The sequence below is a fragment of the Phascolarctos cinereus genome, unplaced genomic scaffold, assembly GCF_003287225.1.
Source record: "Phascolarctos cinereus isolate Bilbo 61053 unplaced genomic scaffold, phaCin_HiC Scaffold_7;HRSCAF=346, whole genome shotgun sequence".
Taxonomy (NCBI): domain Eukaryota; kingdom Metazoa; phylum Chordata; class Mammalia; order Diprotodontia; family Phascolarctidae; genus Phascolarctos; species Phascolarctos cinereus.
Genome location: NW_027556180.1, coordinates 30,675,036 through 30,697,480, shown reverse-complemented (window position 1 = coordinate 30,697,480; position 22,445 = coordinate 30,675,036). Strand labels below are relative to the sequence as shown.

Here is a 22,445-nt window from a genome sequence, read left to right as displayed (position 1 = left end):
AACATATTTCCACATTAGTCATGTTGTGAAAGAAGAATCAGAACAAAAGGGAAAAACCACAAGAAAGAAAAAATAATAACAACAAAAAGAAAATAGTATGCCTCGGTCTGCATTCAGGCTCCATAGTTATTTCTCTAGATGGATAGCATTTTCCATTATGAGTCTTTTGGAATTGTCTTGGATCATTGTACTGGTGAGAAGAGCTAAGTCTATCAGAGTTAGTCATCGCACAATGTTGCTGTTGCTGTAGATGATGTTCTCCTGGTTCTCCTTACTTCACTCAGCATCAGTTCATGTAAGTCTTTCGAGGTTTTTCTAAAATCTACCTGCTCATCATTCCTTGTAGCGTAATAATATTCCATCACAATCATATATCACAATTTGTTCAGCCATTCCCCAATTAATGGGAATCCCCTCAGTTACTAATTCTTTGCCACCACAAAAAGAGCTGCTGTTATAAATATTTTTGTACATGTGGGTCATATCCCCTTTCCCCTTTTTTCTTTTTTTTAATATAAATTTATTTTTAGTTTTCAACATTCCACAAGATTTTGAGTTCCAAATTTTCTCCCCATCTCATCCCTCCCCCCACCCCAAGATGGCATGCATTCTGAATACCCCTTCCCCTAGTCTGCCCTCTCTTTTATCTCTCTTCCGCTTCTCTTATTCCCTTCCCCTTCTATTTTCCTGTAGGGCAGGATAGACTTCTGTACCCCATTTCCTGTATTTATTTCCCAGTTGCATGTGAAAACATTTTTTTAAACATGTGTTTTTAAAACTTTGGGTTCCAAATTTTCTCCCTCCCTCCCTCCCCACTCACCCTCATTGAAAAGGCAAGCAACTCAATATAGGGTTATACATGTGCAGTTATGCAAAACACTTCCATAGTAGACATGTTGTGAAAAGCTAACTCTATTTCCTTTAATCTTATCCTGCCCCCCCCATTTATTCTATTCTTTCTTTTGACCCTGTCCCTCCTCAGAAGTATTTTGCTTCTGATTATCCCCTACCCCAATCTGCCCTCCTCTCTTTCATCCCCTGCTCTCTTGTCCCCTTCTCCCCCTATTTTCCTGTAGGGTAAGACAGATTTCCATACCCAATTGAATGTGTATGTTATTCCCTCCTTAAGCCAAATCCTATGAGAATAAGATTCACTCATTCCCTCTCACCTTCCCCCATTTCCCCCCAACTGTAAGAGCCTTTTCTTTTCTGTTTTTTTGTGAGATAATTTACCCCATTCTACCTCTCCCTTTCTTCTTCCTAGTAATCCTCTCTCATCCCTTAATTTTATTCTCCAGATATGACCCCTTAAACTTCAACTCACCCTGTGCCCTCTATCTATCTATCTATTACATACATACATATAATTTTTTCCCTCCAACAACCCTAATACTGATAAAGGTCTCATGAGTTATAAATATCATCTTCCCATGCAGGAATGTAAACAGTTCAACCTTAATAAGTCTCTTATGATTTCTCTTTCCTGTTTACCTCTTCATGTTCCACTTGAGTCTGTATTTGAAAGTCAAATTTTCTATTCAGCTCTGGTCTTTTCATCAAGAATGCTTGAAAGTCCTCTATTTCACTGAATGACCATTTTTTCCCCTGAAGGATTATACTCAGTTTTGCTGGGTAGGTGATTCTTGGTTGTAATCCTATCTCCTTTGCCCTCCAGAATATTATATTCCATGCCCTGTGGTCCTTTAATGTAGAAGCTGCTAAATCTCATGTTATCCTGATTGTGTTTCCACAGTACTTGAATTGTTTCTTCTGGCAGCTTGTAATATTTTCTCCTTGACCTGGGAACTCTGGAATTTGGCTACAATATTCCTAGGAGTTTTCCTTTGGGGATCTCTTTCAGGAGGAGATGTGGATTCTTTCAATTTCTATTTTGCCCTCTGGTTCTAAATATCAGGGCAGTTTTCCTTGATAATTTCTTGAAAGATGATGTCTAGGCTCTTTTTTTGATCATGGCTTTCAGATAGTCCAATAATTTTTAAATTCTCTCTCCTGGATCTATTTTCCAGGTCAGTTGTTTTTCCAATGAGATATTTCACATTTTCTAATTTTTCATTTTTTTAAAATTTGTTTTATAGTGTCTTGATTTCTCATAAAGTCACTATCTTCCAATTGCTCTATTCTAATTTTTAAGGAAGTATTTTCTTCAGTAAGCTTTTGGACTTCCTTTTCCATTTGGCCAATTTTGCTTTTTAGGGCATTCTTCCTCATTGGCTTTTTGGACCTCTTTTGCCATTTGGGTTAGGCTTTTTTAAGGTGTTATTTTCTTCAGTATTTTTTGAGTCTCCTTTAGCAAGCTGTTGACTTGTTTTTCGTGATTTTCTTGCATCACTCTCATTTGTCTTCTCAGTTTTTCCTCTACTTCCCTTACTTGCTTCTCAAAATCCTTTTTGAGCTCTTCTAAGGCCTGGGACTGATTCATATTTTTCTTGGAGGCTTTGGATGTAGGAGCTCTGACTTTGTTGTCTTCTTCTGGTTGTATATTTTGATCTTCTTTGTCACCAAAGTAAGATAATATAGTCTGACTCTTTTTGCGCTGCTTGCTCACGATCCCGGCCGATTACTTGAGTTTTAAACTCTTTGTTAAGGTAAGAGTATGCTTCCAATGTGGAGAATGTACCATCCCAAGCTTTGGGGGTTTGTACAGCTGTTTTCAGAGATACTTATAGGGACCTGTAAATTTTCAGTTCTTCCAAGGTGATATGATAAGGGGCAAGGTGTTTATTCCTTTCCTTTCCCGTGCAGTGGTCTATTAGTGACCACAAGCACTCTGTCCTGGAACTGTGAGGAGCGTTTTCTCTCCACATCTACTACAAACTCCACCATGCCAGTTCTCCTCCTCACCCCAGGACCGCCACCTCAGCACTGGCAAAGAGATCCCTGCAATTCCTCTCTGATCAACCACTCTGATTCCCCCTCAGTCTGTGGGCTGGAAGCTCAGGAGGCAGCCACTGTCCCAGGACTGCGCTCTCCCTCTTGGGGAATGGAGCTGAGACCCCGCGCTCCTCTCTCAGCACTGCAGAAACAGACTTTTCCCGCTGACCTTCTAAGTTGTCTTTGGCATTCATGGGTTGAGAAGTCTGGAAACTGCCAGAGCTGCCTGCGATTCAGTCCTCTGAGGCCTGCTCCAGGTTCGCTGTGATCTGCGCACCCACGCCACACTCCGCTCTGCTCCCAACCTGGCGCGATGCACCATTCTGATCAACCATCCAGGTTGTCTTGGGCTGGAAGTTTGCTTCGCCCTGTCTTTTTGTGGGTTCTGCTGCTTTAGAATTTGTTTAGAGCCATTTTTTGCAGGTATTTGGAGGGGTTTGGGGGAGAGCTCAAGCAAGTCACTGCTTTCACGCCGCCATCTTGGCTCCTGTTTCCCCTTTTTTCACGTGAGCAGATTTGAGGGTTTAGAGATAAGTGGTGCCTCTGTCTCTGGGGCCTCCTCAGATTGTGGGTTCTGTCAGGTGTAGCTACCTCCAGGTTCAATGGTACTACTTTTGTATATGCTCCTAACACTATTGCTCACAGGTCCTCCCTGGTCCCCTTTTCAGACAGCCAGACGGCAGCATCAAGAACATTAACTGTAAAACATCTCCCGAAAATATACGCAGCATCCATGCTGAGAGTGAGCATGCGTATGGAATACACAGGTAGCCAGGGTGCCTCCCAGCCGCACTGCAGAAAGCCCTGATGACCTTTCTCTTCCCTTCTCCCTCCCTGGGTTCTATGTCTCTGCCAGGCAGGTGACTTCTTTGGCCTCTCTGGGAGATTGAGTGGAAATGGAGGCTGAAGAGCAGTGCATTGAGATAGATGAATGCCCCTGGGCTACCTCAGCAAGGTAGGGTGGGGAAAGCACCTGTTTTTAAGTCAGAGGACCTAGTACAAATCCTCCTACTTGTGAGCAGCCTAGAACAGGGCTGCCACTAAAACCTCTCTCCACCAGGCGTTGTACCTAAGCCAGTAATTTTACTATTGTTTGTTTTTCTTGCCCACTTATTTTGCAGAGGAGAAAACTGAGGCCCAGAGTTAATAAAGGACTTGGTTCAACTTACACAATCCATCACTTGGCAAAGGAAACCTCCGTGTGAAACCACGATGTGAGTCCTGGCCTCTGGGAGGAGCACTTCTGCTGGTTGCTCTGGAGATATGCCTTTCCTGTAAGGGGAAGGTCTGACTTGGGAAGGATGTCGCCTGCTGGCATCAGAATGTGGTAAGTGGTTTTATGAGTTCTTGGACGGAAAGTGTTCTCTGGGGCGGCGAGGGCTGGTGGTGTTGCTCCAACCCAGCTTCTTTGCCAGATTAGAAAACGGAGAGGGAGACAAAGTGATCAAGCGACCCCAGGTGAGAAGGCAGAGCTCCCAGGGAGCCTCCACAGGGAAGGAGTACAAGACGGCATCCCTTCGGATAGGCTTCAAGGATCCAATTAAAGCACTTCCATAGGGCGGAGGCATCAATGGACGGAAGAGGTTCTTGTACACCAAGTCCTGTAGACAAGGGCTTTCCAGTGACCTCAGCACCCAGGCCAGTGCCGGGCCTGCCAGAGTCATTACACAGGGAGTGAAGCATCAGACGGCAGCCTGGAGCCAAGAGGCAGACACATCGCTTATGCCTTACTCAAAGCAGATCCCTCCCAGAGGACTCCAGCAAGTCAAATGGAATCTAATGATGCTATTAGGAATATAGATTTTATATTCATCCATAGTATATATTATGTATGTGTACACGTATCTCATACATATATTTCAACACACACACACATATATACACGTACACTTTACATACATAAGCATATGTATGTACATATGTATGTAAGCATAAAGTATATATACATATACTTCATATATAAATATGGAGATAATTTTATTTATATGCATATGCATATATACACTTATTTATATATACTTTTACACACATGTATCTCTGTCTATTGCAGCATGGTGTAGTGGTCAGAGAGACAGAAGCCAGGAAGACCTGGTCTGCCCATGTGATCTTGAGTGAGTCACTTAACCTCTAAGTGTTCTAGGCAGCTCCCTACAACTAAAAGTTGCAGAAAAAGTATCGTCCTGCATCAATTAATTAATTACAGGAATTTTCTCACCGAATAATTCCCTTTACTAATGAAGCCATAGCTACAGTCCCTCTCTTTCTCTCTCCTTCTTTCTCTTCCCATTTGAACTACATCAAAACGTCCTTGGCTTGCTTTGCATTCCCTCAGGGCCCTGTTCTAGCTTTTCTTTGATAACTCATTACTTATCTAATTAACTAAATGGCCAGTCAGTCATGAATTATCCTATCTCTTGATATTTGCAGTTAAGTGGAGATATAGTTTCGGTAGATATGATGCCTTTTAAAAATTCATTTTTATTTTATGATGGTGCCTTAACACAAAGAAATAAGTTTCTAACATCTCCATCATTTAGACACAAATGCGCGCGCGCACACACACACACACACACACACACACAAACACGCTATACACACAGATGCAGTTATGCCATACTATGTATAATAAAGCCATGCATGTAAATATACACATAACGAATCTATGTATACACATATACATACACACGGTTTCATTTCTTCACTCCTTCACAACATATAAGACACATACGTAACTTGAACTGTCTTTCAGGTGGGTGTAACTTGTAGACACTTTGCCATCATAGGATTTTAGAGTTGGAAAAGTCCAAGTGAATAGCTGAAATAAACCACTCATTTTATTTTATTTTATTTTTTCCATTGCAGCATTTTTATTTGTACGTATGTTTTACACCCTTAGAAATAGGATCCCCAGGACTTTTCCTTCTGTGTGTTTTTCTCTTGCTTCCTCGTGGTCCATGATGCCAGCTGAGGTTGTAAGCACAATGAATCCAAACTGATGGGATGGTAGCAGATTATTCTGCCACTTTTCCAGATCTTTCAATTGAACATCAAATCTGGGGCTGATTACACCACACTTGTTTAATCTGCCCATGAAAGTCACAACAATTTTTCCTCCTCTGTGATCATCAGTGATCTCAAATTCGCCGATGTAACCATGCTTCATCATCACAGTTAAGAACTGTACAATTACTTTAGAGCATGGTCTAATGAGAACCTGGCATTTTCCTCTATCTTCTGCATTGTTGATACTTTTGAGAGCATCTGCCAGGATGTTCATGGGCACCATGGTGGCAATGCTGCAAGATGGAGGAAAGAGGACGGGATGGGTGAGCGTGAAGAGATATGAGAAGCGTGGGAAATCTCGCGAATCTTTGGGGGAACCTAAGCCACTCATTTTGGAAAGGAGAAAATTCAGCTCTGGAGACAAATAACAAATCAATCACTTAAAAAGTATTAATTGGTTCAGCTAGGTGATGCAGTGGATAGAGCACTGGCCCTGGATTCAGGAGGACCCGAGTTCAAATCCGGCCTCTGACACGCAACACTTACTAGCTGTGTGACCCTGGGCAAGTCACTTAACCCCATTGCCTAGCCAAAAAACAACCCCTCCCAAAGTATTAATTAAGCACTTCCTATGTGCCAACCACAGGAATATATGTTGAAGATACTGAGATAAAAGCCAAACAATCTTTTCCCTCAGGGAACTTATGTTCTAGGCCTGAGTCAGGCCAATCTGATGTTTACCAGTAAGGACTGGAATGAAATAGACCATTGAATATTTTTTTAAAAAGTTATACTTCACAAAAGAATAACCTGGAAAGTATATTCAGCAAAGATGCAGTATTGACTCAGTTGGGCTTCAATGATCTTGCTTCCACATTTAGTGTGGGTCAGCAGTATGTATTGGGTCCAGGGAGTGCCCCCCCCATTCCTTCCTCACTTAGCTGTTATTCATAGGTGACCAGAAAAATACCTTAATGGTTTAGACCTTAGTCCCCTGGACCTATTAAGTCTTCAGACAGTTTCATTGAATTTTAGGGGGAAAATAGTTTAGCTGTGTGATGAATGTGTCGCTCCTACCACCATTTGGAAATATATACAAAATTATGCAAAATCAATACAAAGGTTTTTTGTTTTGTTTTGTTTTGTTTCATTTTTGGTGTGAGCAGCTGGGGGAAGGGAGAAATCAGGAAAGGTCTTATGTGGGAGATGGTATTTAAGTAGAGCTTTGAAAGATGCCAGAGATTCCAAAAGGCAGAGAGGAGGAGGGCATGCATCCCAGACCTCTGCAAAGACATAGAGATAGGAGGTAGAATGTCATATATGAAGAACAGTGAGAAGACTGGTTTAGTGAGTCTAGGCTCAAACTGAGACCCAAGTCCAGGGCTCTTTCACTAACATCTGTGGATTGTCTGCCCTAGAACTTTCAGGACGTTGGCGGTTGGCAGGATAGCTTATGTAAATATTGTTTATTTCAATACATGTGGAGATTTAGTCTTCATTGGTTCATGGTATTTAGAGCTGGCAGGGACCCTAGAGATCATCTATCCCAAATTCCTGATTTTTCGGATGAGAAAACTAAGGCCATGGAGAGTTGCCTTGCCTGAGGTCAGACAGCGCAGCAAGAGGCAGAGCCAGGTGTGAAAGCCGTGCCATTCCTTCTGTCTTTGGAACTGGTGTTTTTCTGTGCTGTCTCACACTGCCTCTCTGTGGTTTTGATAAGGGAATAGTTTACTGTTACCTAAGAGGAAAACGTTGGAACTCCTTGAGTTTGCCTTGCCAGTTTGGCTCAGTGTGTATTTTCTCAGCCATCTTGCCAGCGAGAGAACAGATAGGACTCGCTGGAACATTGGAGTCATACCCTCAAAGCCTCCAGTTTCCCAGACTCCTTTCCTCAGTGTGCTCCTCAGAATGACTGTGGGTAAGTTTGTGGCTAGAGTTCTCTCTTCAGAAGTTGGAAGCAATGGGACATTGGAGGTGATGAAAATCAAATATGAAAGGAGATATACATCATTGTAGTCATGATATTGCCTAATTGTAGGCATAATGGATTGAATCCTAGGCTTGGGGTCGAGAAGATCTCGGTTCAGATCCAGCCTCTGATGCTTACTGGCAATGTAATCCTTCACATTTCTGTGCCTCGAGCAGTTCCCCAGGACATAACTTCTAAGACATAGACTAGTGGAATATCAGAACTGAAAGACGGGATGGAGGCTTTAGGGAGTGAAAGTTTATAACTACTAGGATTTCTCTTTTAGGCTGTGGATTTCTTTGTCAGTGTCTCCTTGTACTGCCTTTGAGTGTTTGCTGAATTCACATCATAAAAGCAGGTGATGTGATGTTATTTACGCTGCAGACATAGCCAGTCTTGTATTCAGTGATCTGGGGCAGATGTGCATGTCAAAAACTGTACAAAAGGCATTTCAACATTTTATTTGTGACTTGGTTCACCCAGTGTCCACCACTCTCATCGATGGTTCTTTCTTGTATCTTCTCTAAATACATGCCACCTCAGGGCAGACTGTTGGAGAGTTTCTGTCAAGGTGCCCTGGGCATCAATATATGAAGGAACTGATAGACATTGGTAGCGTGGGCAGTCCCTCTGTTGTTATGGGTTGTCATAGAAAGCTATCTGAAGCTCAGAGAGCATAGGCAACTTGATCAGGAAACAGCTGATAAGTGTGAGTGGTAGAATTTGAAATCAAGTCTTCCTGACTCCAAGCCCAGCATTCTGTCCAGTATGTGCCAAGCTGCTCCTTGGGCACCTTCTAAATAATCTGTCGCTGGGTAACTGGGTCATCTTATGAAGTCTCTTCACTTTGGGTCTCCATTTCCTCATTTGTAAAATGAGGGGTCAGACGATACTGACGCTTCCTCCCTTCTCTAGGATCCTGTGGTCTGTCATAGGTACAGCCTCAGAGGCCATCGAGGCTGACACCCACACTGAGGCTAGGGGGGTTAAATGATTTGCCAAAGGTGGTCACGTGGGTCCTAAGCATCAGAGATGGGATTTGAGCTGAGGTTCTCTGACACCTGAGCCGTGTCCTTTCCACTGCATCATCCTGTCTCCTGTTGACCACATGGAGCAGTAAGTCTGGCATTTGAAGAGAAATTCAGTTAAGCAAAGAAGAGCTTTCTGAGGAAAGGGCACTGAATATACTTGGCTGGAGCAGTGATTTCTTCATGTGGTTTCAGAAAGTTTCATACCTTCTAATCTTATGCATTTCTTTTCCCTCTCCTTCCTTCCTTCCTTCCTTCCTTCCTTCCTTCCTTCCTTCCTTCCTTCCTTCCTTCCTTCCTTCCTTCCTTCCTTCCTTCCTTCCTTCCTTCCTGCCTTCCTTCCTTCCTGCCTTCCTTCCTTCCTGCCTTCCTTCCCTCCTGCCTTCCCTTCCCTTTCCCTATCCTGCCCAGGCCTGAAGTCCCATGACTACTCAGGGACCCAATCTAATTATTGATAGTCACGGAACCTTTGAGCTGCTGTATTTCTGACCTGGTCTGCTTTTCCCTTTTTGGGTCAGCCTGCTGGCTTCTGCTCCTTGGGGCTCACAATATTGATACCAGACTTCCTGCAGACACCCAATCAGCTTTAGGCCTACTGCAGCTCAGAATTCTTCAGCTCAAGCAGTCCACCAGCCTCAGCCTCCCCAGTAGCAGGGAACACATGCATGTGCCACTTAAATCAGGCCCATGTCTTTCCATAAATACCCCAAGGAGGATATATTCAATACATTGAATGCATTTTCCTGGTTCTCATATATTTACTATTTAATATATTGCTGTTCAATTAACCAAAAAGCAGAAAATCAGTTTTGTAGCTGGGGTTGCAACAAATCAACTGAAGTGATAGGGAAGACAAAATCCTTTACACTACTGACCATTGCTCGATGAATTTGGGGTCTGTCCATGTTCATGTGATTCATGTATAAAGGTGAATAAAATGTTGGCAGTGACAGAAGAGTAAGCAAAAGGGAGGACAGTTCCTTTGAATGGGAAGCAGCCAGCTCTTGGGCTGCTAAGTAAAGCACAGAAATGGGCTCCCCTGCCTGTAACATCTTCCTCTAGGGGATGCGGAGGGAGGTCACGCTTGAAGGAGCTGATCACTTAAGGAGAGTCGTTGCCTTCCTTGGCACAAAGAGGCCAGTGTTGTGTAGATGCACTTGCATTATAGTATTGACCATCCCTCTTGGCAGTCTTTCAGGCCCCATCTCTGTCTGTCCATCTGTTCATCTGTCCAGCACAGCCACAAGAACATCAGGACAGTGTTATCTGTAATCAGTTCAAGTCTCCAAAGGAAAGAGCGTGCCCAGATACCAGGTGTTGTGTTTAATTCTGACCTGCCCACATGGACCTAAGATGTGGAACAAACTATTGAATGCACCCTCTCTGGCTCCTTTCCCCCAGAAGTCTCCAAAATTATTGTTTCAGAAGTTTGAGTTTCAGAAATCCCTCAAATGGGAAACTCTAGGATAACATCCCTGTGAGTCTTTTGTGAAGCTCGTCAATAGACTCTCAAGTCCCTTTTAGACTCTTTCTATGGGCCTTATAACCTAGAGCTTATATCCTGCATCTTACAGATGAGGAAACTGAGGCTCAGGGAGCTTTAGTGACTTGCTTATACTGGCAATGCGTCAGCTGTGGGAATTCATCTCAACTCTTCTGACTGCAGAGCCATTGCCTTTTATCTTGTGCCAAGTCTTCTTGGGAAGATTCTTCAGCCTTTGCTGACGATAAAAATCATCACCCTAAAGACCACTGGACCTTTCCATCTACCCTACAGTTGAATGTCTTGTATGTCATGTCTCCCCTTCTGTTAGAACATCAGCTCCTTGAAAGCAGGGACTTGCCAGCTCTTGTCACGTAGTCGGCACTTAATAAATGCTTATTCATTCATTCGTTCATTCATTCATCTATCCATCCATCCATCCATTCCTTTGTTCATCCATTCATTCATCCATCTGTCCACCCCAGCAATAATAGGCAAAAACCCACTTTACTCACTCAAGGTATCTGGCTGGATACATAGCAAGACCCTGTTGTCCCAAGAGGTGGCTCACTATGTTATCTCATGGGCTCTTTGACCAAGCTTCTTAATACATTTTTCTTTATCTCTTTGCCTTATTCTTTTCTCAAGTTCTGTCCTGCAATTGCTTTGACTGCTTCTGATAAGCTATCCACTCAAGAGTAATAATTGGAGAGTTTACCTGAGGCATTTGGGAATACCAGCTACTCCACACCCTCTCCGCCTCCCTCCCAGCACCTATGACCTCTGAGACCCAATGGGCTAAACAATATCGTTGGAATTGGAAAGTGAGGGGATGCTCATCAATTGGGGAATGGCTAAATAAGTTGCAGCATATGATTATGATGGAGTACTATTGTGCTGTGGGAAATTACGAGAGGGGGTGGTTTCAGAAAAATATGGAAAAACTCATATGAACTGATGCAAAGTGAAGTGAGAAGAACCGGGACATCATTGAGTACAGTAACAGCAACGTTGTAATGATGATCAACTGTGAAAGACTTGGTTACTCTGATCCAAGACAATTCCAAAGGACTCATGATGAGAAAATGCTTCCCACCTCCACGGAGAGAACTGATGAACTCTGAGTGCAAATTGAAGCATAATTTTCTTCCTTTATTTTTCTTTCTCTTTTTAGAAATATAGCTAATATAGAAATATGTTTTGCATGATTTCACATGTATAATTGACATATTGCTTGCCTTGTCAGTGGGTGGGAGGGAGGGAGAGAATTTGGAACTTAAAATTTAAAAAAGAAAAGAATGTGAAAAAACTACATATTAAATTTTTAAAAATGGAACACCGTCAGACTCTGGGCTGCATGAGCAGCAAACAACAGCCTCCTTCACAAAGAACAGGATGTCCTGGCTGCCGAAGAGAGAAACAGAGAGTACAAAGATGAGATCTGAGAGTCCCTGCTGAGGAATCTGGGGCAGAGGACAGAGAAGGGATAGGAACTATGTCACAGAGGAAATGTCTTCTCCATCTTTTCAGGAAGAAGCCTCCCGTGCCCCCTCTCTAGCCTAGCCTCACAAAGTCCTCTGGACAGAAAGCACAGAAAATGGTTGTTGCAGTTGTTTTTAGAAGGCTCTCTGAGTGACATTGCTTCTGAAGTGCTTGGTGGGCAGCATGCTTTTGGCAAATGTCAGTTTATTTAAGATGCTAGATGAAACCTTATAACTGCACGGTGAGACATGATGGCACATCAGCAAGGGAGAAGCCAGAATGCCAGTGGCTACAAGTTTCAGAATAGAGCATTACCTTCTGGGGTTGGTGGAAGGGCCTTCCTGAAGGCAGGAGGGGATAAGGTAACTGGCCTTTCTGAGGTTATTTAAAGCCTCAGAATCACTAATAAAATAATAAAAATGAAAAAGACTTTAAATCATTATTTTATGATTTTTTCAGAAAGACTTCAGGTTAAAGTCTTTATTAGAAACAGTGAATAAATGATTAAACTTATTTTAGTGACTACATTTAAATGAATTCTTATGTATAAAATATGTACAACACAATTTCAGTTACTCCCTCTGATTACTCAGTAGATTTCTTTAACTCTTCATTTTCATTTATTTTTCTTCATATTGTAGTTCCCCACCCTTATCAAGCTTCTCCCCGAACTCCCATTCTTGTTAGACCAGGTCCCCAGAGGGCAGCTTCTACTATTAATCTTCTTAGAGTTCTAGAGGTAACCCTTAGGGGCTAGAGTTTCTAGGACTGATAATCATAAGCCCCCACCAGTGTGTTCCCCATTTCAATGAGCCAGTAGACATCAATTAACTTTTTAGTCAAGAGTGTTTACTGAGGCAGTTTAGTAAGAACAGTTGGTACTAAACATCACCCCCAAAGCTCTAAGTATAGTCTCCTACAAATACATTTAGGAATATAGGACAATAGAAAGAGCGGGCCCAAATTAATATGATGGTGGCCAGATACACATGTAGGATATATTTATGAAAAAGGGTTAACTTATAACTCCTTGTTCATGGAGGTACTTTCCTGAATCCATAACTGTCATTCTTCTCTTGCACAAAGGTTTATGATCCTTGAAGCAGCTCCATCCTTTGGGTAGTAATCTTCCTATATCTAGATGTGTCTGTGTTTGTCCTTGTGTATTCTTAAATGGATGCATTATTTCCTATTGGTCTAGTCTTTGATGAAATTATTAAGGGTGGGGGGAATGGGAGAGGGAGAAGTTCTCTTTTCCTCCAAAGAAGATTCGCTCCTAGGGGAATGGTCCCCAGATTTGGGGTTTTCCATAACTAAACGGAACCCCTCTAGAGGCAGCTGGTAGTGTGGTAAATAGAGTACTGGCCCTGGAATGAGGAAGACCTAAATTTAAGTTCAGATTCAGGTGCTTATTGGCTGTGTGAGCAAGTCACTTAAGCTTCGTTTGCCTGTTTCCTCAACTGTAAAATGTGTAAAAATAGTAGCACTTACTTGCAGCACTGTTGTGAGGGTCAAATGAGATAATATTTGTAAAAAAAAAATGCTCAGTGCAGTACCTGACACATAATAAGTGCAATTTAAATGCTTATTCCTTTCCCTCTTTGGACCGAGTCAACTGCTGAAATTCCTCTGATACTTAAAACCTGGTGGGAACACGTGGGCTGACCCGCTTGGTCAGCCACTCTCTCTATTCCCTTCCTGACCACTCGGAAGAGTTGACATCATAATCTTAGGGAGTTTTTTGGGAGCACGTGAAAGGTTAAATGACTTGTCTAGGGTTACACAGCCAGTATGTGAAGGCATACTTATTGACACATGCTGATTGTGTGACCCTGAACAAATAATTTCTATTCTTGGAACTCCCAGGCAGCTCTTTGAGACACCGAGTTGCTGAGAAGGTGCTGATCTGCATTGGTTAAGGGAGTCCCAACACTGGAAGTCCCCTATATCAATGAAATCAGATTCATCCCTCTCTTCATGATTATAGTGAGTGTGTTCTCTGCCCCTCTCGTTCACTTTGTGACATTTCTTAAAAGATCTTTCTAAATTTCTTTATATCCCACATTCTTGTTAATCTTAATAGTATTAATATGATATGTACTACATCTTCAGATCATGTATTGTAATTTACAGTCTGTCAGAGAGTTGCTTGGGAACACTGAGAGGTTAAATAATTTTGCCCAGGATCGCACAGTCAGTATGCATCAGAAGTGGGTCTTGAACCTTGGTATTCCTGACGCTGAGGCTGAGTATAAGTGAAGCCACATTGTTTCTCTATATTAATGCACCACAGTTTAGTGATCTGCTCCCGGATTGTTGATTATTTAGACTGCTTCCAGTGTTTGGCAATGGCTTGAAAATCTTTGAACAAAAAATATTCTTTTTCAAAAGTTTTTGATACTGCTTTCAGGTATAGGCTCTAACTAAATGTATCATTTGTAATAGGCATGTTCCTGGAAAGTTGCATGTGTGCTTAATTTTTCTTAATGATATTGTATTTGAAATGAACCGGGGGAGCTCAAAATGTAAAAGGACTGGGTCATTTGGATGGGACAAAAGATACCTCTGTGAAATAAATCAGTGAAAAATGAAAGACCTTACAGCCCGCTCCGTCTCACATCTGTACCTTTGTACTAGCTGTCTCTTAGGTTTGGAATGCTCTGCCTCCTTCTCTCCTTACCTCTACCTATCAGTTTTCCTGGGTCCCTTCGAGATTCAGCTCAAGTTTCATCTTTGCCAGGAAGCCTTTCCCAGTTCCCCCACCTGCTGGTACCTTCCCCTCTCAGATTGCTTTCCATCTACTCTGTATGTATCTTGTATATGTCTGGTTATTTCCCCATTGTTCCCTCATTAGAAGGTGAGCTCTTTAGGAGAAGGGCCTTTCCCCTCCCCCCCTTTTAATCTTCCTTTGTATTCTCGGGTCTTAACACAGTGCTTGGTTCATAATAGGTCCTTGATATAAATGATTGTTGACTGATCATATAAAAGTTATGATGATGATGATGATTCCTAATATGTCTCTATTGCAAACTGAGCTTCCTATATATTGAGTGTGGTGCATTTAGGGTCTCTCAAAGTGAAGTTTATACTTGTAGCAAGTACTGGCATTATTAATATCCAGCCAAATTGGTCGAACAGGCAATAGTTTCTCAACTTGGTTTACTGTTGATGGTCATTTAGCATCTTATATTCTTTTTTTTTTTGCCTTTTTTTTTGGGTGAGGCAGTCGTGGGTAAATGACTTGCCCAGGGTCACACAGCTAGAAAGTGTTAAGTGTCTGAGGCCGGATTTGAACTCAGGTTCTTCTGACTCCAAGGCTAGAGCTCTATCCACTGCGCCACCTACCTGCCCCTATATTCTTTTTTAAAGTCAGATGTTGGAAATGGAACAACTCTAAAGTAGGATTTGATCTTTATGACATCAGGATTTCATAATATCAAATTCCAAAAATGATTATAAATGAGTGGTGCTGCATGACAGACCTTCGGTGTATGAATGTGATAGAATACTATTGTGCTCTAAGAGCTGATTAAGGGAGTAGTTTCAAAGAAACCTGGGAAGACTAGTATGAACTGATGCAAAGTAAAGTGAGCAGAACCAGGAGAACAGTTTGTATAACAGCAACAATATTGTAAAGGCAAACAGCTCTGAAAGATTTAGGAACTCTGATCAACGTAATGACCCACCACAATTCTCTGGAAGACTCACGATGAAACATACTACCTAACTCCAAATGAAGATGTGATAGATTCAGAGCTCAGATTGAGGCTTATGGTTTTGTGTGTGTGTGTTTTTGGATATGGCCAATTGGGGAATTAGTTTTGTTTGACTTTGTAATGTTTTCGTTTGTTTGTTTTTTGCTTTCTCAATGGGGATGATCAAGTGTGGGGGGGGTGGAGAGAGAGAATTGAGACCTGAAAATAAAATAAAATTGAATTAAAAAACACAACTTAAGCATTTAGTTTACTCTTACTTTTTGTTCTTTTAAAAAGTCAGGTCAACAAATATTAATTAATCCTCTGCTATGTACTAGGCACTGGGCTAAGTATTAAGAAAGGCAAAGCAGAGTGTCTGTCCTCAAGGGCCTTACATTCTAATCAATGAGTTTACAATCTAAAATTAAATCTAAATAACAAACCAACACTAGGCCTCTCCATCTCTTTTTTTTTTCTGGTTGTTAGTATTTTGAGACTGGGTCTCCTTCCCAGGCTGGAAGTGCACTCACAGTGCAGCTTATAGGCCTGATCCCAGTCCTCATCCACACAGAAGCTTTGATCTGCTGTTTCCAGCCTGGCCTGGTCCACCCCTCCTTGGTGATCTGGCTTTCCCCCACTCCACTCTCCCATGGGCTCACCACTTTGGTCCTGGGACTTTTTGTAGACACCCAATGCCTTTAGACTTAAAGGCAGCTCAGAATTCCTGAGCTCAAGTGAGCCATCAGTACCAGCCTTTCCTTTAGCAGGGACTATAGACGTGGGTCATCCCTTTTGGTGACTAGCCTATTTTTCAATTTTTTAAAAAAATATAATTTTACTAACTTTTTTTTTTTTGGCTAGGCAGTGGGGTTAAGTGACTGCCCAGGGTCACACAGCTAGTAAGTGTTATGTGTCTGAGGTTGGATTTGAACTCAGGTCCTCCTGAATCCAGGGCCTCTATCCACTGTACCACCTAGCTGCCCCTGTTTTTTTCTTTTAGAAAAAAAACTCTCTTAAACAAAACAAAACAAAAACAAGTGTGTGCATGATATGACCAGATTATCCTGAAGATATTCCTTATAGGGGAAAAAAAATCTTTGTTTTTAACTCTTACTATGGTCATAGTTGATATTATCACAACTTAAAAATTCTGTTGAACACTTGTGGCTCTTATGGTTTTTTGAATGAAATTGATGTAAAAGGAAATATTTGGAGATTTCTTCAGTAGAATTATAGCTCTATATTAATAACTCCTTTTCTTTCTCTCTTTGATCTGGAAGCATCCCATGTCCCTATCATCAGACCATAGGTTTAGAGCTGGGGTACATAACTTTTTTTATGCCACAGACACTTTTGGCAGTCTGGTGAACCCTATGGATCCCTGCTCAGAATAAGGATTAAAAAAATTTCATAATTGAAGGAAATGTTCCAATTCAGACAGAGGTTAGTGAAAGTAAAAATGTATTTTTTTTCCCCGTTCTAAGTTCATTAACTCCCTGAAATTTATTATGGAGCCCTTGGAGGTCTGTATATCCCAGGTTTACAGCCAGAAAGAGATCTCAGAGGATGTCTCTTTCAAGCCTCCCTCTTATTGGAGCTGAGGCAGAGGCTGAAAAAGGTTAAATGATTTGTGAAAGGTCATGCAGAGTTGGCCCAGCAGTTTTCTCTTCATGAGTTATCGTTTAATGAAGCTATAAAGCTAGGTTCAAAAGTCCTTCCACCCTACAAACATCACATTGATTCTATCTGATTGACACCTCAGTAAAATTGCAAAGGGCCTTGAATAAGCTTAAGAACTTTAGATGGGGAGTCAGGAGATTGAGGGCAGAGTCCCAGCCCTAGTAGGTACTGAGTGGGTGACCTTAGACAAGTCACTGTATTCCCATTCTCCTGGGTTTCCTCTTTTGCAAAGTAAAGGCATGGCACTAGATGAGCCCCAAAGTCCATTTCAGCTGTGCTATTTCAAGATGAGAGGAATATTTCCAATTTGTAGGGAGATCCATTTTTGCTTCTCCTGCCTGACTTCTGTTGAGGATCAGACTGGTTTTCTTCAGGGCTCATGAGCTTGTGATAATTAGAGTGGCCGGGACCCTGGCATCCTGAATGGGAGAAATGTGCCCGGGCCACTTTGCTCTGTCAAATTCCTTGAGGGGCTGCTGGTGACAAATGGAAAGTTTTCTTTCCTCTCCTCATCAGCAGGCCCTTTGTTAATGGGCTGCTAGCTTGCCAACAGTTTGTAATCCTGTTTGTGTCCAGTGAATTGTCTCCCCAAGGAGATCAAGGGAATTCCGGGGGTGGAGGGGAGTGGAACACCTGGAGTGTGCTGGGGGTGGGGGGAATGACACACTCTATCCTGTGTTGCGGGAGTGGGGAGGACTGAGTGTGTGTGTGTGTGTGTGTGTGTGTGTGTGTGTGTGTGTGTTCCAAATGGTCCTTCCCTCTCTAGCAAGTGAGACCTGTGAAGCTATCCCAGCAACCCTGCGGCTGTCTTCAACAGGGGCTCTTGAAGCCCTGGGTCTTTGGCTACAGGCACTGCCCCACTGGTAGCCAAGAAAAGCAAAGTCCATGCCAGGCTCTCCAGCTGCACTGACTGGAAATGAGCACACAGCAAACAACCAGGGGGACTTGCTTAGCTCTTTGCTGTTAATTCCCTCCCCTGACTCCCCCCCTGGCCACCATGCCAGAAAAGAAAAGAAATGCATCCTGGGAAGATGCAGGGAAATGTAATGGAGAGGACAAAGGCCTGGCCCTGGATGACTTTGGACAAGTCGCTGCTCCAACTCCGGGCCTCGGTTTCTCCATCTATAAAATCAGATGGACTCCAAAGTCCCTTCCAGCTCTGACATTGAGTGGTTTTTATGAAATTCTTAAGTAGAGCTAACTCCAATGTAAAGGTTCCTTTAGGAGATTCTGACTTCAGAAGTGGCTGTCTAATTACCTCCGCCTCTTCCTTACCCGTCCTCAGCCCCATGACCTCTTTCTTTTCTCCAGAGGCAGGAGGATGCTTAATGCAGAGGCTGCCAATCTGGAAGAGCCTCAGAAATCTGAATTCCTAGCCTGGGCTGAGTCTAAGTGTCCCCATTGTCCCATCCAGGGACGTGGCGAGGCCTGAAGGGTGGGCTGAAACAAGGCCTTTGGCACGGCTCAGGGGAGGGAGAACTGGATTTAGGATCCAAGGCCCCGAGTGCAGATTTAGGCTCTGCGGGACCATGGATGACCACTTATCCCCTCTGGAATCTCAGTTTCCGCATCTGTAAAAAGGGGGACTTGGATGAGATGACCTCAGAGGAACCTTCCAGCTCTGGATCTAGGATTTTGCTTTCTGCTGCTGCGAGGGAAGAGGAGAAAGACAGTAACAGGAATAGCTGATGATGATATCGGGCTTTAAAGTTTGCAAAGCAGTTTGTATTCTGTTCTTTCACGGAGGCAGCTGGTGGTGCAGAAGGCCTGAATTCAAATCTAGCCTTCTTCTGGGTAAGTCACTTATCTTCTGTCTGCGTCAGTTTTCTCATCTGCAAAATGGGAATAATATTCTCGATCTTCGAGTCGTGAGGATCAAGTGAGATAATATATATAAAAGTGTGTGGTACATAGTAGGTGCTTAATAAATGCTTATTCCCTTCCCTTCCAACTCCTTTGTTTGATTCCCATGACAATCAGAACTTTAAGGTTTACAAAGCACTTTACACATCCTCTCAAAACCCTTGTGAAGAAGGTGCTATTATTATCCCCATTTTACGTGTAAGGAAACTGAGGCTGATAGGGGTTGAGTGACGTGTCCAGGGTCCTGTAGCTGATAAAAGTCAGAGGGAGGCGGTCGTCCTGATTGCAGGGCCAATGTGCTATCCACTAGGCGTCTCAGCCTCCCATTTCTAGGAGGCATTCAGCCTGAGAGCAAAAGAGCATGACACTCCCAAGACTTGGGAAGGATGTGAAGAAAGGAGAATTCAACCCAAGGGGCACCAGCTGAGAAAGAGCCAGGCCTGGTTACCAGGGTATTTCAAAGTCACTAACACTCTTCAAACTTTCCTTTAGTTGTGACTTTATTTTCCTGAAGTTCCTGAATGTAAATTAAACTAAAAGCCTGGGAAGGATCTCTGCCTGGTTTAAGGGAGTAAGGAGGCCAGATGGCAAGGGGGCACTTAACAAATTCTAGAGAAGGTGGTGGCAGTTTTAAACCTGAAGTAGAGATTTGAGCTTGGGAGAAGCAAGATGGAGGAGGAAGGTTATTTCTATGACCAACCTTTGGTACCATGGCTGCCCATTCATCTCATCTCCACATCTTGGCTATGCTATTGCAGAATACCAGTTCAGGCTATCATCTCAAAGCTGAGAATGCATTCCTTCCTTTTGTTAAAAGTAGGGTAAAATGTTGATAGAGTTTCCCAGGAAAAAGGCAAATGAAAGTATTTCTAAGATTGTTGACCCGTCAGTCAATGAATTGGTCGATAAGCATTCAATGCTTCTTATGTGCCATGTATTGGGCTGGGTGTTGGCAACACAGAGGAAAAATAGTCCCTGCCTCTAAGGAGCTTACATTCCAATTTGGAAGAGTGGATGCATATAAGAAATATACATAGAGAAATGCACACAGAAGGAACATGTGGGGCCAGGGCATGGGTGTGGAGGGGCAATTCACACCTCTGACTTTTCAGGCCTGCTGATGTCTTCTAGTAATTCCATTGCATTGCTCCCAATTGGCCTGTTCCATACTTGTGTCTACCAGATGAACAGTCTCAGACAAATGCTGCTCTAGGTAGATACCAGATACCGCTCTGCTGGGCACTGTCCTGCTGGATGTCTTCCAGATGGAGATGCAGTCTCTACAGGATGCTTCTCCATTGTCAGCTTCTCTGCTGGACATGTAGTCTCTCCCAGCAACTGCAAGGAAGGACCCCATGGGGTGGTGGCTGTAGAGCTTATCTCTCATTGAAGTCCGGGGCTATAGGGTTATCTCATCCTTATGAGAAGAGTGAGCTCTGCATTGCTCTTTTAGTTAAAAGCCAGGAGTTTTTTTTTTTTTTTAGACAGCTCTTTTAGAAAAGCATCTACCCGTGTCATATTATAAGACTTTGAAAAAAAAGTGATAAGTTCTACTTAAACATTTTTTTCATACCTTTGTAAAACCTGTCCTTATGCTTGAAATGCCCTCCCTCCTCTTTTGCACTTTTCAAAATAATCTTTAGGTTTTTTCAAAGCTCAGCTTAAACATCATTCTGCATGAGGCCTTTTCTGATTCTTCTCTCTCTCTCTCTGTCTCTCTCTGTTCCCATCTGTCTCTCTGTCTATTATGTGTATAATAGAATGAATCCTTTTTTATAGATTTTGTTTCTTTTTTGTCCTTATACTGTACCTGGAACATATCACTTAATAAAGACTAATTGAATAGTCTCCTGAGGACTCACTCTAGAGTCTTTGCTGCCAGGTCCCCTCTGTCTGCCTTTAGCAGGAGTGTACCCCACTAAGCTCTAAACCACAAAGCTGGGTCTTCTCCTAGCTAATGCCTTTAGGCTTAATCTTTACTTTGGACTGAACTTCCTAGTCAATGGGCTTGGGTCTCCATGGATCACCTCACTCTAGTTTATGATGAGCATTTCCTATGCCTGCCCTATACCCTATACCTGGTCACTATCCAGGTAAAGGTGACTTTCCTGGTAACTACCAAAAAAGTATGGAGTTGAGGGTTCCCAAGGTTTTAAAATTTCCAGCTGTTTCCACTCTGGCCATGGCAGGAGAAAGCATGGAGCCAAAGGGAGGGGCCAAGGACATCATCTCCGCTACTTGCCTAGCCACAATTTGTGGGTGTTCGCATACAAATACAGCCTGAAAAGTCTGAAACTCTGAACTGCCCTTCCTCCTCACGAACAAATGACTATTTAGCATTGACTTGGTGCAGGGTGCCATCTTCCATGGCCCAAAAACCACTGCCTCCCTCCATCAGTAGGGCAAAGTAGATATGTCTTCCTCTCCTTGTCTTTCCAGAAGTCCTTATGGGGGCTCTTTTTTTCTTTCAGAAGACTCTAAATTTCTCAGATGCAGGGGCTGCTTTCACTTTTTTCTTTGGATCCCAGTTCTGACACGTAGAAGTACTCAATAAATGCTTGGCAAGTTGAATTGAATTATTATCGAAACGAATTTCAGCACCGTCCTTGGTGTTCAACAGATCTCGAGTGTACCTGTGTAAAGGAGACAAGAGGGCACTCCTTGACCACATGAAAGTTTTCCTACACAATCTAATAACAAAGTGCACATGCTGTTTCCTACCTCACATAATAGAACATTAGAAAAAGGCAGCTAATGGAACACAGTCTCATGATTGGCAGCTGGAGGTTCAGCCAGTCCCTGGTAACTTTTTAAAAAAAACAAAAACAAGCTGGTCCCACTCTGATGTCAGCTGCAGAGGACTGAGCTCTTGAGGGCTCGCTCTCTTACAGAGCACAAAGGATGGAGGAGGATTTCTCTTTCTTCTCCTTCACCCCCCATCAGCAATGTTGCCTTGAAACAGAAGTAAATGATCACAGGGCACATCTGTTTGTATGAAGCCAGAGAAGGGAAGGAAAGGATATTGCTTCCTGCATTTCACCCTCGTATGGAGAGGAGAGGAGATGCTGAATTCCCTAAATGGCAGAATCTAGCTTTGGGGATAGAGAAAGAAGTATGCCTCATGGGTCACTCCAGACTTTAGTGTTCTTGAGTCCAAGAGTTCTGGGTTCCAGAACTTTTGTGGACAGAACATTTTCTGACTTCCTGCCATGTCCTTGCTCTTCTTCGTAGACAATATGCCTTTTTCTACCTCTTTGTCTTTGTACAAGCTATCTCCAAATCTTGGAATTCACTTTCTCCTTACCTCCACCTATTACCACTTCTAGTCTCCTTCAAAGCTCATCTCAAGG

At 42.8% G+C, this 22,445-nt stretch overlaps 1 pseudogene; it reads right to left on the bottom strand.

Annotated features, from left to right (window-relative positions):
• Positions 1 to 5,776: 5,776 nt before the first annotated feature.
• LOC110203428 (small ribosomal subunit protein uS8 pseudogene) lies at positions 5,777 to 6,178 on the bottom strand (annotated as a pseudogene).
• Positions 6,179 to 22,445: the final 16,267 nt, after the last annotated feature.